The 15,000-nt window shown below is 41.5% G+C and overlaps 1 long non-coding RNA gene across 1 annotated transcript in view; it reads right to left on the bottom strand.

The window, feature by feature from the left end:
• Positions 1-12,589: 12,589 nt before the first annotated feature.
• Positions 12,590-15,000, bottom strand: part of LOC143041136 (uncharacterized) — a 3,452-nt gene continuing 1,041 nt past the window's right edge. Inside the window, exon 2 of the long non-coding RNA XR_012967793.1 lies at positions 12,590-15,000. This exon is cut by the window's right edge and continues 8 nt beyond it. This is a non-coding gene — a long non-coding RNA (uncharacterized LOC143041136).

Genomic DNA, 15,000 nt, shown 5'->3' on the forward strand with positions numbered 1-15,000 from the left:
TCCTTTCTGATGCGCGCCATGCTGGCAATACAATGCGCGCCATGTGGTTTGTGCCAAGTAGCATTTCTGTATAGTTGTGAATGTGTTGGTGAGTGCGTGAATTCTTACTCTTGGTTTTATGATTCTCGGTTGCTCCAATTTGCAAATGTCAGGTTGGGTGTCTCGAAAGTATAGTCTTTGTCATCACTGTATATGATAGAGTTTCATTCTCTTGTTATGTCGGAGGAGGCTTGACGGGACGGTTCCTGATCATGTGCTGGGAGGTTATCATCTAGCTAGGATATGTTTGTTTGACGTGTTTGTTGATGATGTTCTTTACAGCCTTTTAATGTGTTTTATAATCTATTGATATAAAGCTTTTGTAGTACATACATATATATATCAAAGGCTTTTTTCCCCTTACACACTTGTGTAGTAAAGGTTGATATTTCCAAGCCATCCCCTAATAATGAGCAAATTTTTAGGTATATAAAAATTTACGAATAATAGGTATTTGCAAATGCATTAATATTTCTTCTGTGGTTGAGTCATATAAATGGCAAAGGATAGAGTTAAGGATAAAAGTAGAAAATATGAAAAATAAAAGTTAACGTGATATGTATTTTCTATTTGCAGATGAGCCCTCAAATTTGAAACAAGTAACTCTGGTCTCTAGGCAAGTCAGTGAATCCCTGTTCATACTAGCGGTTTCAACCGCCGCGGTTCAATTATAATGTAATGCATTGGTGTTGACCTGACTGTACCACGGAGGTGATTGAAATAGCCCGGCGCTAATTAGAATAAAAAGTTCTACCCAGTACAAAGGATGTACAAAAATTTGTTAATTGAAAATACTTGTCACTGGTAAAATCTCATTTGCCAGAGTCTTCATAAACAAAAGCCCCATCAATAATTTCTTTCCATCCCCACTAAACCTTAGGCTTTCCTTTAAACTGAATCGTCTGGCTGGCGTCAGCAAAAATGAAATAAAATGAAATAAAATAAATAATTCAGATGCACTATTTTAATTGTTAGACCTCATGCAAATTTAATAAAAAACGAAGTAAAGCTTACGGGTGAGGCTTTCTAATATGTATTTTAAGTATGTATATTTCAATATTTTCATTACGGTGACGTCTTCTCTAAGCTCTGGTGTGATTCATGATTGACTGTCTTGTTGAGTTGAAAAGAAGGAAGAGGGAGCTTGGATCCATATTGGGTTTACATTGATCAAAAATCCATTTAGTTCTAAGTCTGTTCTCCTCAGTTAACTAAAATATTCTATTATGATCCGGAATAAAGCCTTTAATGAATATGTCCTGGGAGTTATCGTAATGAAACTAAAAATGTCTGGAAGGATCCTCCGAGTTCTTGAAAGAGTCAGCAATAGTAACAAAGATATCCATTTGGTATCTTAGATGATATATCAGAGGATGTTGACTTCGAGAGTTTACTAAGAACTACAAACAATCATAGGTCTCTGAAGTTCGCAGAGTTCCTTTGGGAGCAACAATGAAATAAGGTAAATCTCGGAAACCATTTAGATGTCATAGTGAGTCTTCGTAGTTCTCAGAACTAGCGCAGAAGTCATGGTAAGCATTTGCACTTCTCAGAACTTATTCAGCTGCTACAGTGAGTCATAGTGAATCGAGAACTTCCTTAAGAATGAAGGAGAGAGTGTAGCGCTTTCCTATACCCATCAGAAGTCTAAAAAGCCATGTAGGAAGGGTGTGGGTACGTTGTTAAAGGGGTCAGCTTTCGAATAGCCTGTAGAGCCTTGGTTCTCCATCCTTCGTGGCCGCTCGTCTTCCTCTTCCTCGTCCTCATTTTCATCCTCACATTACACTCTGTCCATCCGCTAATCCCTCCTCCTCCTCCTCCTCCTCTTCCTCCTCCTCCTCCTCCTCCTCCTCCTCCTCCTCGACCTGTTAACCAACTTTCCTGACCCTTCCTCAAACCACTTCTTGTCCCAACTGGTTACCTACTTTAATCAAATCCATTATTCTTCATTCTGTACTTCAGACAAAAATCTCTCTACTCCACCCTCTTACAACCTATTTCACGCTATAGTTTTTCAACTATCCCTACCATAACATCTATCTCAAACAATTTCTAAATATTTCTGTGTACTTTCATTCCCATTACGCATATTTTCCGTCTTCCCTCGTTCTCAGTACTTTACTTCTCGCAGTATTTAACTGCTTTGATATTTCCTTTCCTAAAGGATTCAGATATCACTCTTGCGCCGCCGATCTATTCCTAGAATCTTTCAACTTCTCCACATACCATCTTCCTCCTCCTCCTCCTCCTCCTCGTCCTCCTCCTCCTCTACCAACGTTCTTTTCACTTCTCTCAATCCTCTGCAGCCCTTCTCCTTTCACCTATTGCTTCCACACTCATCCCTCCATCTTACTTTCTCTTCTTACTACCTTTGTGTATCTTGTATACGCACGGACATATTTACACACACAACCATCTACCCATGTTCGTGCATACTGCATATACGTATATACGTTTTGCTCGGTGCGATTATCGTTCAACGATGTTAGTTCCATGGCTCAACGATGACCGTCAAACGATTGTCTAGAGCACTAATTCTTTGTTTCCAAATGGGGTTATTTTGCTTCGAGCTGCAAAGTATGAGGCTGATCATTTTAACAAAAAGTTTTACTCTAATATGTTGATAAGTATGATGCTCGTCACCTACCATTAGCTGTGGTAAGTTAATAATTATATCGAGCAAAATGTACCTTTAGCGTTGCGTGGATGAAGGACCTTCCTGCCCAGCGGCGACCTGCTAGGGTCGGAGACCATACGGCTCTAGCACCTGCACATCAGGTTCCGATTTACGGAACTGGTTCACCTTTGCGACTTCATTATATGGTGACCCCCTGCCCACTCCTGCCCTCCTCATCCTTCATTTCTTCATTGATTCATTTATCCACAAACTCTCTCCATTCAATCCTCTCTTTTGCAATCTTTCTTGCTCGACAATCATTCTTCTTGCATTCACTGTCCATTTGACTCAATCCATCTACGCCATTGTCGGATATACTATCAAGTTCACTCCATTCAGTTCAGCTACCCTTACAGTTTCTGTTTGTACGCTCATTCTCTCCAAATGTCCAAACCACCTCAAAGTACGAGTACCTTGAACTGCAGAAACACTGTAAAATTCCTAACGAGCGCCCAACCTCGTCTACTTCGGGAAAAGAACAGGGACGGGGAGAGGAAGGAGGATACCACATTCGACCAACACACAACTTTTGAGCGTAACATACATAAAGAAAACGTTTGCAAGGTAAGAAGGTTGGGTAAACATCGAGAGTATCATATATTTGAACAAAACTAAACAGCACCAGATCTAGTATTCTTATTTGAGCGAGGACTATATATGTAGATGATAGCCAACTCGAGAGCACAGCTGTCTGTTCGTTGTGGAGGAGTTCGGGAAACGTGGAGGAAGGGGGGCGGCTGTCGGCCAATCGAGGTCCCATTTTATTACAACGATCCCCACCCAACCCCGTTTGAAGGAAATATTTTGGTCGTGGCACAAACCAATCTAAACCAAAGAACATGGGGATGAAGAGGACTAAAAGAGACCATAAGGCCTACACTATGTAGTTCCATGACCATTACCAACGATCATCTCCATCCATAAAGTTATCTAAACTTTTCTTAAAACAAGCAAGTGTTTCAGGGCTCGCTAAATGGTTACTAAGTATATTCCATTCGTCAGTCAATCTATTTGTAAACCAGTTCTTGTACTCGTATATATCCTTCTTAAGCCTAATTCTGTCCAATTTAAATGCATTACTACGATTCCTACTCTGCTGTCTTAATATGATGAACTTGTCTTTATAACCCTTGTTAAAGCCCTTGGCCCTGTAAAATCCCTCACCCTACTGTAAGAGTTATTTATTGTTCATGTTGTCAGCTTCAGCAGAATGTCAACTGCCACTCAATATCGCACACAGTAGGATAGAGAACATGAGTCAGCAAGGGTCGTCATCGACAGAAATCTGAGAATGGAGAGAACCAGTCTAACTCTAGCGGGTGTGGGGAGGAGAAACAATCCAAAGTACAGTTAACGAAATAACCTCTTCAGCATCTTCACATGTGCAATTTTGGCATTTTTGGTGATAAAGGCGTTTAAAGCTCTCTTAGTTAAATGGTTACATACGTAGTTTCCTCTCGCCATATGTTACCAAGCCTATGCGTGGTGGTCGTTCTTTCAGTTATATGTGACTTAAAACCACTTTTCATTTTAATACACAAGAAGAAATTATAAATATAACCTTTATTTCTTCTAGTGTGAATTGAGCGCCTGTGAGGACGGGCAGTTCCGTGAACACGAGAGTTTTAATTCTCTCAGGGCAGGACTAGTAGAATGGATTCAAACTAGACAAAATTAAAATCAAGAAGGTAATAGGCAAGAACTGGTTTACCAATAGAGTGGTTAACGAATGGAATAATGTTAGTAACCATGCAGTGAACGCTGAAACGATTGGTTGTTTTAAGCAAAGGTTAGATAACTTATGAATGGGAACGATAAGTGGTAATGGACATGGAGCTGCCCAATGTAGGTCTTATGGTCTTTTGCAGTCTCCTCCATTCTTGTGTTATGTTCTCTTCAGCGGCGACGGCAAGAAGTCCTCAAAGTCCTGACGCTGTGGAGGAGCGGAGAAAGCTTTCGAAGGATCCGCGAGTTCCCCCACCTGAAACCGGACGCATGAAAAATGCATTGACGGCCCAACCACTTATGACGCAAAATCGCAACGCTATCAAGGTGAAAGTTTCTTCTTTCTTCTTCTACTTTAATTCATGGGATTTCGTTAAATTGCCTTTTCATCATTTCATTCTACTCTGTATTATCTTGTTAATATCTAATTTTATTTTATTCTATTCTATTCTATTCTATCATATTTTATCTTATTCTATCTATCAAACATATTTATTCGTTTATTTGTACATCTATTTTGTTTGTTTATTTTTGTGTATTTATTAATGTTTTTTTTTTCTTTTTATTTATTTATCATCTAATTTGTTTTCTTTTCAACATTCTACCCTGATGAGGTCTGCAGGGTAAGTGGGCATGATCACTAATTGTTGGAGCGTTGACTCTAGTGTATTCGAACCGTCTACATCTGGGTTCTTTCCTCCAGATGGTGGCGCCCTAGTCCGCTGGGCCACTGCACTCCCTAAACAGGGAAAATTAATGAAACGAAGAACAATGTCCTCAAGTTGTCAGGTCGTAGAAGTTATCTAGTAGGGAGGAAGAAACTACTTGGCCAACCGCGTAATCAATAAATGGAACGAATTTTTTGTATAGTTGACAGAATGTAGCAGAGCTCGAAGATTTCCGGTTCAGATGGATACACTTAAACAATATGCTGTGATATATACCAATTGGTTGTTTTATATTGCTTGCTTACGATCTACATATTTTTTAACATTAGACCTCGTTAGGAAATAAAAGTTCTCTTGTCGGCATTTATATTCTGACACTTTCTTCCAATGCCATCATAATTTTGCATGTTTAATTTGTGAGAAGTTTTAAATTTCTATTGCTTGTGTCCACCTCCCACCAAGTGACAGTGAGGTCATCGCCCTGGCGGTAACAAAGCCTCTCTCGGGAGTGGTTGTCCGTGAAGCTGTCCTACTTTCGAGGTTCTACGGTTGGCCAATATTCATGCATCGCGGTCCTTAAACCTAACGTAGTTGCTACTTCCTTGTTGGCGTTTCTCGGGGGAGGTGTGAACGTGTGCGTGCACAAGGGAGATAAGGGAAGGGAGCTCGCGTGGGAGAAATCTAATTCTACTATCTAAAACGAATAAACCTTTGTTAGGTTAGAGTGAAGCTAAACAGCAGGGCAGGACTATTAAAACAGCATTGCTTGTAGTAATTGGGCAAATTTAGATTTCAGGAAGAAATAAGCAAAAAGTGATTTACCAATAGAGTGAGTAATGAATGGAATAGACTCGGTAACCCGGTAGAGAGCGCTAAAGTTATTGGTTGTTTTGATAAAAGGTTAGATAACTCTATGGATGGGTGTGATAGGTGGTAATAAACATGGAACTGCCTAGTGTAGGCCTCTAAGAGGGGGTTTACACGGCCTAACGGTTCGTCGAACGCGGTTCGACAGACACGTGTTTAAAGTGATGTTTGAACGTGTGAACGGGGTATTTGGTTGTCGAACACGTTGGTTAAACCCCAAATACCCTGTTCACACGTTCATACATCACTTTAAATACGTGTCTGTCGAACCGCGTTCTTATGTTCTTATATTTTTATCAGTTTCTTATATTCTTATCAGTTTCGGGATGAAAATGATTGGGCTCTTTATACTTCGAGAAAGCGTTGCATTGCGGATAAACCCCTACTTAGATTAATAATTAGTTTCCTATTCATAAAAAGAAGCAAGTACCATCCACATGATAGTCTTTGGTACAAAATTCATTACCATTTTCTGAATTGTGTACTTGAGTTGGTCAGGAATAAGTTGAAAAGAAGGCAAAAACACGAGGAAAGAGAATACCGTAAATTAGATATTTCAATTAAAGATGCAATGCTGAAGAAATGGACTTTAATAGTTTGGTATTGCTAAGAAAGTTATCCTCGCCTACCCTCTCCTTCCTCGAAAACGTTTAATGATAGAGTAAATAAATAAAGAAAGAAAGAAATAAAAGAAAAAATAAACAAAAAATAAACAGATAAATAAAAGATAAATGAAAACGTGAATAGTTAAACAATAAATTAATCAAATAAAGGAGATTAAATAGTGGTTTAATTTCCAATACTGCGGGTGTCGTCGGACATTAGGTTATCTTTGTTGTGACCCCAAAGGTTTGGTCATCTTTGTTCCGATATGGCCAGACCTAAAACCACCTTCACCGCCTGCTAGGACGGTGCTCTTTTGCAGAGAACTTTGTAGCGTGGAATTTAATGAACCATGCCATTGGCCCAACTCGCTGGCGGCCGAGTTCTAACCGCCGTCATCTCGACCTCCATTGCGAGTAGTGACACTAAGCCGCTCGGCCAGCGAACACCCGTATTCTATTATCTTTTAAACCTTTATTTATTCCTTCCTTTACTGAAACCTAAATGATTAAGAATCAGTAGAGCAGACTATTCTGGGTAATCCTACTTTTTTCTAATTTCTGACCCAACACTGGCTGTTACAAATAAGTGTGCAACGACCTATTTGGGCTGCCACCAAACTAGTTTATTCATTTCCTGGGCATTTCCTAGGTAGTCGAGGGGTGTAGACTACCTCAACTAATATCACTCGTTCCACAAGACTACCGTTACAGCATTTCCTGGTCTAGACGCATTCCAACACGTGGCACTAAACATCTTCCTCCACACGTTTTTCCTTCTCCCTTCGCGCACACTTTCAGATTTTCACCTCTCCCCACAATCCTCCTGCATTTGTTATGCATCTAAATACAGTATGACTTGGACCTACTCCCATACTTGATTGCCACGTCCTACCCGAGATGACTTCCGAATTTAGACCTAACCAGAGATTCCAATTGACTTACTGTTCTTTTGGAATAAGCTGTAACATCAATTTCTGGGTTCAATGAACGACTGGGAGCGTCAAGGAAGTAAAAAGTGGATTGGACGGAAGTAAGAGGGACAAGAAAACGTACATACATATACCAAAGGCTTTTTCCCCCTTACACGGGGGGTAGCCAAAAAGAAAAAGGCATAGAAACCACTCCCACCTATTCCATTTCCTATATATTCCACTCCCCTCCTCCCTCCTCCCTCCTCCCTCCCTCTTTTCTTGGCACCTCCTGGATGACGGGTCATCCATGCATCCTGTCCACTGCTCTGGGTCAGAAGCAGTGTCACAAGACACAGCACATCCACAGCAAGGCCGCTTCATAACTTCGGCGACCCTCCCTCTCCGTCCCCTCATGCAGAAAAGGAGAAAGACGGGGAGAAATCCCTTCGGGCTGCATCAAATTTGTTCTCATACATACTCCCTCACCCCCCATCTCCAACCCACTCCCCCTCATGCATCACAGCATCATCTATACACTGACCATTCTCCATTCACCCCTATCTTCTGTTCTCTCCCGTCCTTCCTCCACAGACATTCCTCTCTTTTGTAATGCCCCTTTCATCCCATCCATCCATCTCATTCTAGGACACCCCCTCATATTCACTCCTTTCACCTCTGTCTTCCACACTTCTTTTACTAATCTTTCTTCACTCATTCTTTCCATGTGTCCAAACCATCCCAATACTCTTTCATCAACCCTATCTCCCAGCTCCCATTCCACCCCTGTTCTTCTCCTCACCTCCTCATTTCTCACTCTATCTAGGCTAGTAACCCCTATCATACTTCTCAGACATTTCATCTCAAACACATTCACACTCCTTTTCTCTTCCTCTCTTATGTTCCATGTTTCTGTCCCGTACAGTGCTGTTGGCACAATCACTCCTTCATATAACCTCCTCTTAGTATCCATTCCCAGATGTCTATTTCTCATTACACATTTTAATCCACCAAGGCATTTACTCGCTTCTCTCAATCTACATTCCACCTCCACCCCCATTCTCCCTTTCCTGCCACATTCGCACCCAAGTATCTAAAACTATCTACTTCCTCCAGTCTTTCACCCTTTATGCTCACTTCCAGCCTGCTGTCACTCTGTCCCCTTGTACATCTCATCACCTTACTTTTGCCCACATTTATTTTCGGCTTCCTTCTTTCACACACCTTCTCAAACTCTGTTACTAACTCCCTCAATCCCTCCTCTGATCCTGCTACAAGCACAGTGTCGTCAGCAAACAACTGGCTTATTTCCCACCTTACTCCATTTTCTTTAACCATCTCCAACCCCTGACCCACTACACTTACATTCACCTCTCGCACCACCCCATCCATGTATAGATTGAACAGCCAGGGCGACATAGCACATCCCTGACGAAGTCCCACCTTTACTTTCTCCATTTCTAATCCTAACACAAGCTCTACTACTCTCGTAAAAACTCTTGACTGCTTTTAACAGCTTTCCTCCTATCCCATATATCTGCAGTACCTCCCACAGTGCCTTCCTGTCTACCCTGTCGTAAGCATTTTACAGATCCATAAAAGCCCAAAAGACATCCTTACCTTTTCTTATAGCTTTCTCACATATCTGTCTTACCACAAAATCTGATCTACACAACCTCTACCTATCCTAAACCCACACTGCTCCTCACCAATTACTCTCTCTGTTCCTCTCCTAATCCTCCCATAAGCCTTCCCAACTACACTCAACAAGCTGATCCCTCTGAAACTACTACACTCACACTTGTCCCCCTTTCCCTTGTAAAGCGGAACTATACAGGCACTCCTCCAGTCCTCCGGCACTCTACCCTCTCTCCAGCAAACATTAAATAACCTCACCAGCCAGTCCACCATAAATGTACCTCCTTTCTTCAGACATTCTGCATGGCATCCATCCAACCCAGGTGCCTTGCCTGCTCTCATCATCTTAACAGCTGCTTTCACTTCATCCTTCCCTATTTCGCCTTCATTTTCCTCACCCATCACTCTCATTTTCTTAACACTTTCTACTGCAACTACCTTTCCCTCCCTATCCTCCTTCACATTTAGCAACTCCCTAAAATACTCTGCCCACCTTCCTTTCACTGCCTTCTCTTCCATTATCATCTCTCCATCTGCACCTTTTACCTTTTCTTCTCTACTTGATTCGCCTCCTCTTAATCTTGTAATTTTCTTCCAAAATATGTTTTTATTAATTTCAAATTTTTCTGTCATACTCTTCCCCCATTTCACATCTGCTCTCCTCTTTGCTTCCTTTATCTTATGCTTAACTTCCCTTCTCTTTACTTTGTACCTCTCATACGATTCCCTCGTCCTAATTTGTAGCCAATCTATGAATGCCTGCTTCTTCTCTTCTACACCCTTCTTTGTTTCCTCATCCCACCACTCACTACCCTTCCTTCTATTTCCTCCCACCCTCCTTGTTCCACACACCATCTTTGCACACCTTATGACTCCCCCTCTGAACCATCCCCATTCCTCCTCTACTCCTACTTCTACTCTATCCTTTACTCCCTCCCACTCCTCTCTCAGCTTCTTCTTATACTCATTCTCCTTTTTTTCTCATTTAAGCAGTTCACTCTAAGTACCTCCCTACTTTTGTGACCTCCCGACCAACCAGGGCCGCGCAGCATTCCTAGAAATATTTTAGTCACAAAAGAATGACTATTACTAATAAGTTCTTCTTTTATGTTTATTCTTATATCTTCCTAGGATCTCCTTTATTATCTCGGGTCCCGCCGAAAAAAAAAGAACTGGTTATTATCAACAATCAATAGATCTTCTTGTTCAGGCTGCAACCAGGCTATTTTCTTCATCTCTGGTGTACTCGATAACAAAAGGGTCATATTGGAAAGTGTCTCAGTTAATATTATTCGCTCTATGAGTCCGCCTCGCTGCAGCGTGTCTTGGTCCCGCCGCATTCCGACACGTAGCAATGCACATCATCCTCCACGTGAATGTCCTTTCTTGGCACAACCTTTTCAGATGCATTAGTTGCACCTCCCAATTGGACATGAGCATCCTGGGCCAGACGGTTGAATTTCAAGTCACTATCAGATCACAACCGATCTACTTTTTTTTTTTCTCTCTTTTTTGCAGGAAGCCAAACTTATATATCTCCCATGTATTTATTTTTTTCAGCTGTCCATTACTGCCGTTCCACGTTGATTCTCAATGGAACTCAAACCACCATATCCACCAATCATTTCGACTTCTGACACCGGCCCACTTATTCCCTCGAAAATCATGCTCTCCCTCTGAACGAACCAAATTCTGATGCCCATTTAAAGGAAAAAAATAAAATGTATACTTTTCTCTTTCAGGGATCGACAACCGAACATGGTTCATCCCCATTTCTTTATTATATGCTGACCCTTCCCTTGTTCATTCATGAAAACACAGAGCAAACAAAAAGAAATCTTTCAGGGCGCGTAACTTTATTATCCATGTATAGCCATTCTGTTCATACCCATCTTATCGCTCTCTCTTCCCTGCTCAACAGACGTTCCCCTTGTGCCCAAGAGCCCCTTTAACTCATCCATCCATCCCGTTCTCCTCAAGTTTACTCCATCCACTTCCGCTTTCCACACACTCTTAGCTAATCTTTCTTCACTCATTTCACATGCCCGAACCATCTCAATTTTCTCAGTCAGGCCCTGCTATAGAGGTGCTGTGTCTTGCTGCATTTACTTCTGACCCGGACAGCGGGCAGGGACCAGGGATGACCGTTCATCTACAGGGAGCTAATACAAAAGGAAAACAAATTGGTGTTGGGTGGATGTGGGTGGGAGAAGGGTATGTGTATGTCTTCTTAAACCACCTTCCTTATGTGGAGGAAAAGACATTTTCGTATATGTATAGGTACGTACTTTGTTTATTTATCTGTTTTTATGGTCTCCTTCCATACTACCAGACAATCGTACACAAAAGCATTGACATGGAGAAAGAAAAAGGAAGAGAGAGAGAGAGAGAGAGAGAGAGAGAGAGAGAGAGAGAGAGAGAGAGAGAGAGAGAGAGAGAGAGAGAGAGAGAGAGAGAGAGAGAGAGGGAGATGGAGAGACAGGGAGTCGGTGAAACAGAGAGAGATGGAGAGATAGAAAGAGATGGAGAGACAGAAAGAGATAGAGAGGTAGAGAGAGCTGGAGAGACAGAGAGAGATGTAGAGACAGAGATGAAGAGACAGAGATGTAGAGACAGACAGATAGGGAGGCAGAACAAGAAAGAACAAAAGATAAGAGAAAGATGTAGATAGAAAGATATAATGAGAGAGATAAAGAGACTGAGAGAAAGACAGACTTAGTGACAGAGCGAGACTGAGAGAAAGAGAGAGAGAGAGAGAGAGAGAGAGAGGGAGAGAGAGGGAGAGAGAGGGAGAGAGAGAGTGAGAGAGAGAGAGAGAGAGAGAGAGAGAGAGAGAGAGAGAGAGAGAGAGAGAGAGAGAGAGAGAGAGATGAAGAGACAGAGATGAGGAGACAGAGAGATGGGGAGGCAGAACATGAAAGAACGAAAGATAAGAGAAAGATGTAGATAGAAAGATATAAGGAGAGAGATAAAGAGACTGAGAGAAAGTGTATACCTGTTGTATACCTGTGTATACCTGTTGTGGTATAACCGTTAAGATATGGTGAGGGTGAGAGCACCGCTGGACACCAGTTGTATACCTGTTGTGGTATAACCGTTAAGATATGGTGAGGGTGAGAGCACCGCTGGACACCAGTTGTATACCTGGAGTATACCAGTGTATATCAGTGTAGTACGGTTGAATAACCGTTAAGATATGGTGTGGGTGAGAGCACCGCTGGACACCAGTTGTATACCTGTTGTATACCTGTGTATACCGTTATGGTATAACCGTTAAGATATGGTGTGGGTGAGAGCACCGCTGGACACCAGTTGTATACCTGGAGTATACCAGTGTATATCAGTGTAGTACGGTTGAATAACCGTTAAGATATGGTGTGGGTGAGAGCACCGCTGGACACCAGTTGTATACCTGTTTGTATACGTAGGGAGTCTTAATGTGGCGAGATAGACTCCAAAGCGGGAGTTTTCGTTGTTTATTTTAAAGGAACACATTTGCGATTAAACTACAAATCGGATGCCCATTGGGGCTAAATATAATAAGTGCCAGGCCTTGACCTAGGGCACGATAGCTCTGACCTCCGGCCGGTAGGTTCGTGACCTACCCAGCCTCTGGCAGTAGGTTCTTCACCTACTCCAGCTCTGCCATCATTACATGGGTATCATAGAATATATAGGGTTAGAAGGGTTGCTGTAAGCAAGGGCGTTAGTCTTGTTAATCTATGGATTGGGGACGGTTTAGATATATAAGGGTTAGTTGTATAATTGGTGGATATTGTTAGGTATATTATATCTATGTTAGTTTATGCGTAATACACTAGGGCAGTTATAATAAAAGGATTTATGATACGTGTCTGGTGACACTAGGTATCTATACTTGTTTGTCTTCAAATTGTGCTGTGTTAGGGGTGCATGTCGTGGGAAATGCAAGGTAATGCAAGGTAAGCAAGAGGAAGTCTCGCTCTGTTACAAGCATGTGGATCACGTGCGTGGTGGGTGATGATTAATAATGGTGTGGTATACATTGCCTCCCTGACCTTTTTGAGGTACGTCCTCGTACCTTGGGTTAAGGTCGTGACAGTGGGGATGGCATACATAATTAATATATGATAATTTGTAAGTTTGCTAGTGGGTGATATTGATCAACAAAATATGTTTGAATGAGTAAAAAAAAAAGGTGGGATTTTTTACGTATATTATCATATCTTAAAATGTTTTCAGTAAGCTATGTACAAAACATTTTACACTTGTATAATCTCTTTTCAATGAGGACAAATTTCACTGTTCACCATACACTTGTTTCTCTGTTCAATGAGAATTTATTTTATAATCTCTTTTCTATGAGATAGTACTATTTCACTACAGTCATAGCTTACTGAAGACATGACATCCTAAGTGGTTAGTGTGTTTTTAATTAATATGTTAGTTTGTGTAGAGCTAAAAATACATATTATTATATAACATTTTATAGACATATAAACTTATACAAGTTTGTTATTTATGAGAATGGTTATTGGCTAAAATTCTTCATTTATATTTATTTAAGGCAGTTAATTTATTTTATTTTATTTATCTATTAATATATTTTTGTTTATTCATCTTGTTTGAGTGGGTGGGGTTTTGAGTGTATTATTCCGGGGCTTCACGGTCGGAAGGAAGTAGAGAAGTACTTTTATAGTTATTTGAAAAAAAAAATTTTTTATAAGGAAATGATCGTGAGGACCTATCCTATCGAATCGCATGACGTCCTGCGTCCGAAGGGGGAATAATTTTTAAGTGTTAGTTATGTTCATCTTGGGAATTGTCGTTGTATATTGATTTATCTTAATTTACTATGTTTCGGGTGACTGCCTGGGAGATTTCTTCGCAGTGACATTTTGATATTCTAATTCTACGTTAAAATTGAAAAATTATTTGTAAGTTAAAATTACATAGTGGATGTTTTGAATTTCTGTAATTGTAACTAATAGATAGTTCTACGTGAGCTAATTTACATTTAAAAAAAAATTACATTTGTTATGCATATACATTATGGGTGTATGATGTACAAGAATAAAATAATAAATTTGGGGTACTTAACGCAGGTCTGCGCTGAATTCTGGAAGCACTGGTTGGTTCCGTGGGCGGATGTGAGACTGTCGTGGGCTGAGGTGAGGATTCCTAGCTGGTGTTGGAACATTGCTTGGGCAAGCAATTTTCGCGAGTAGCTCGAGCCAAGGGTGGCGGTGGGTGGTGGGTGATGTTGGGTGGTTGGGGTTGGTTACGAGTAGCGAGAATGCTGACCCGATGCGAAGAGCAGGTATGTTAGGCGGGTCCGGGCCTAACTGATGTGAAGCTGTGGTCTGGGTGGAAGGGGTGGGGGTGGAGGCTGGTTTCTCGTCCGGCTTCTGAATTATATATAAAAAAAAGGGGAATTAGTGGGAGTCTATGGTTTATACTCACGGAGATTGGTGACGGTAGTTTGGGTGGCGAACGAGTGTCTCGTCGGCCTGGGTTTTCGTCTTGGTTTGGAGTCGTGAAGAGGTGCGGTGTAGAGTTGACCGGTTCTTCTATGTCGCTGTAGATATCTGTCTACAGAGACTATGGTAGCGTACTGCCACCAGGTGGTTCAAAATCGAATGGGTTCGATTTCACCACCGTTGCTCCTTCTGAATGTTCTGAATGGTAGGCGTGGCTTGAATGACTGAAGAATGTATTCGGCCTTCTGTGGTAGGCATGTGTGAAACCAGTGTTTCGTGGTATAAGGTAGGCTTGTATCTTCGGAGGTTGGAATAGAGTACCGCTCGCCAGTTGGATTGGTTGTGTAACCTTGTGTAGTATGGCTGATGACGGCGCTTCTATTCAGTACGTGGGCGAACCGCTGCTGCCGCCAG

This window comes from Oratosquilla oratoria, chromosome 2, assembly GCF_046742065.1.
Source record: "Oratosquilla oratoria isolate Oo_2021 chromosome 2, ASM4674206v1, whole genome shotgun sequence".
In the NCBI taxonomy this organism is placed as follows: domain Eukaryota; kingdom Metazoa; phylum Arthropoda; class Malacostraca; order Stomatopoda; family Squillidae; genus Oratosquilla; species Oratosquilla oratoria.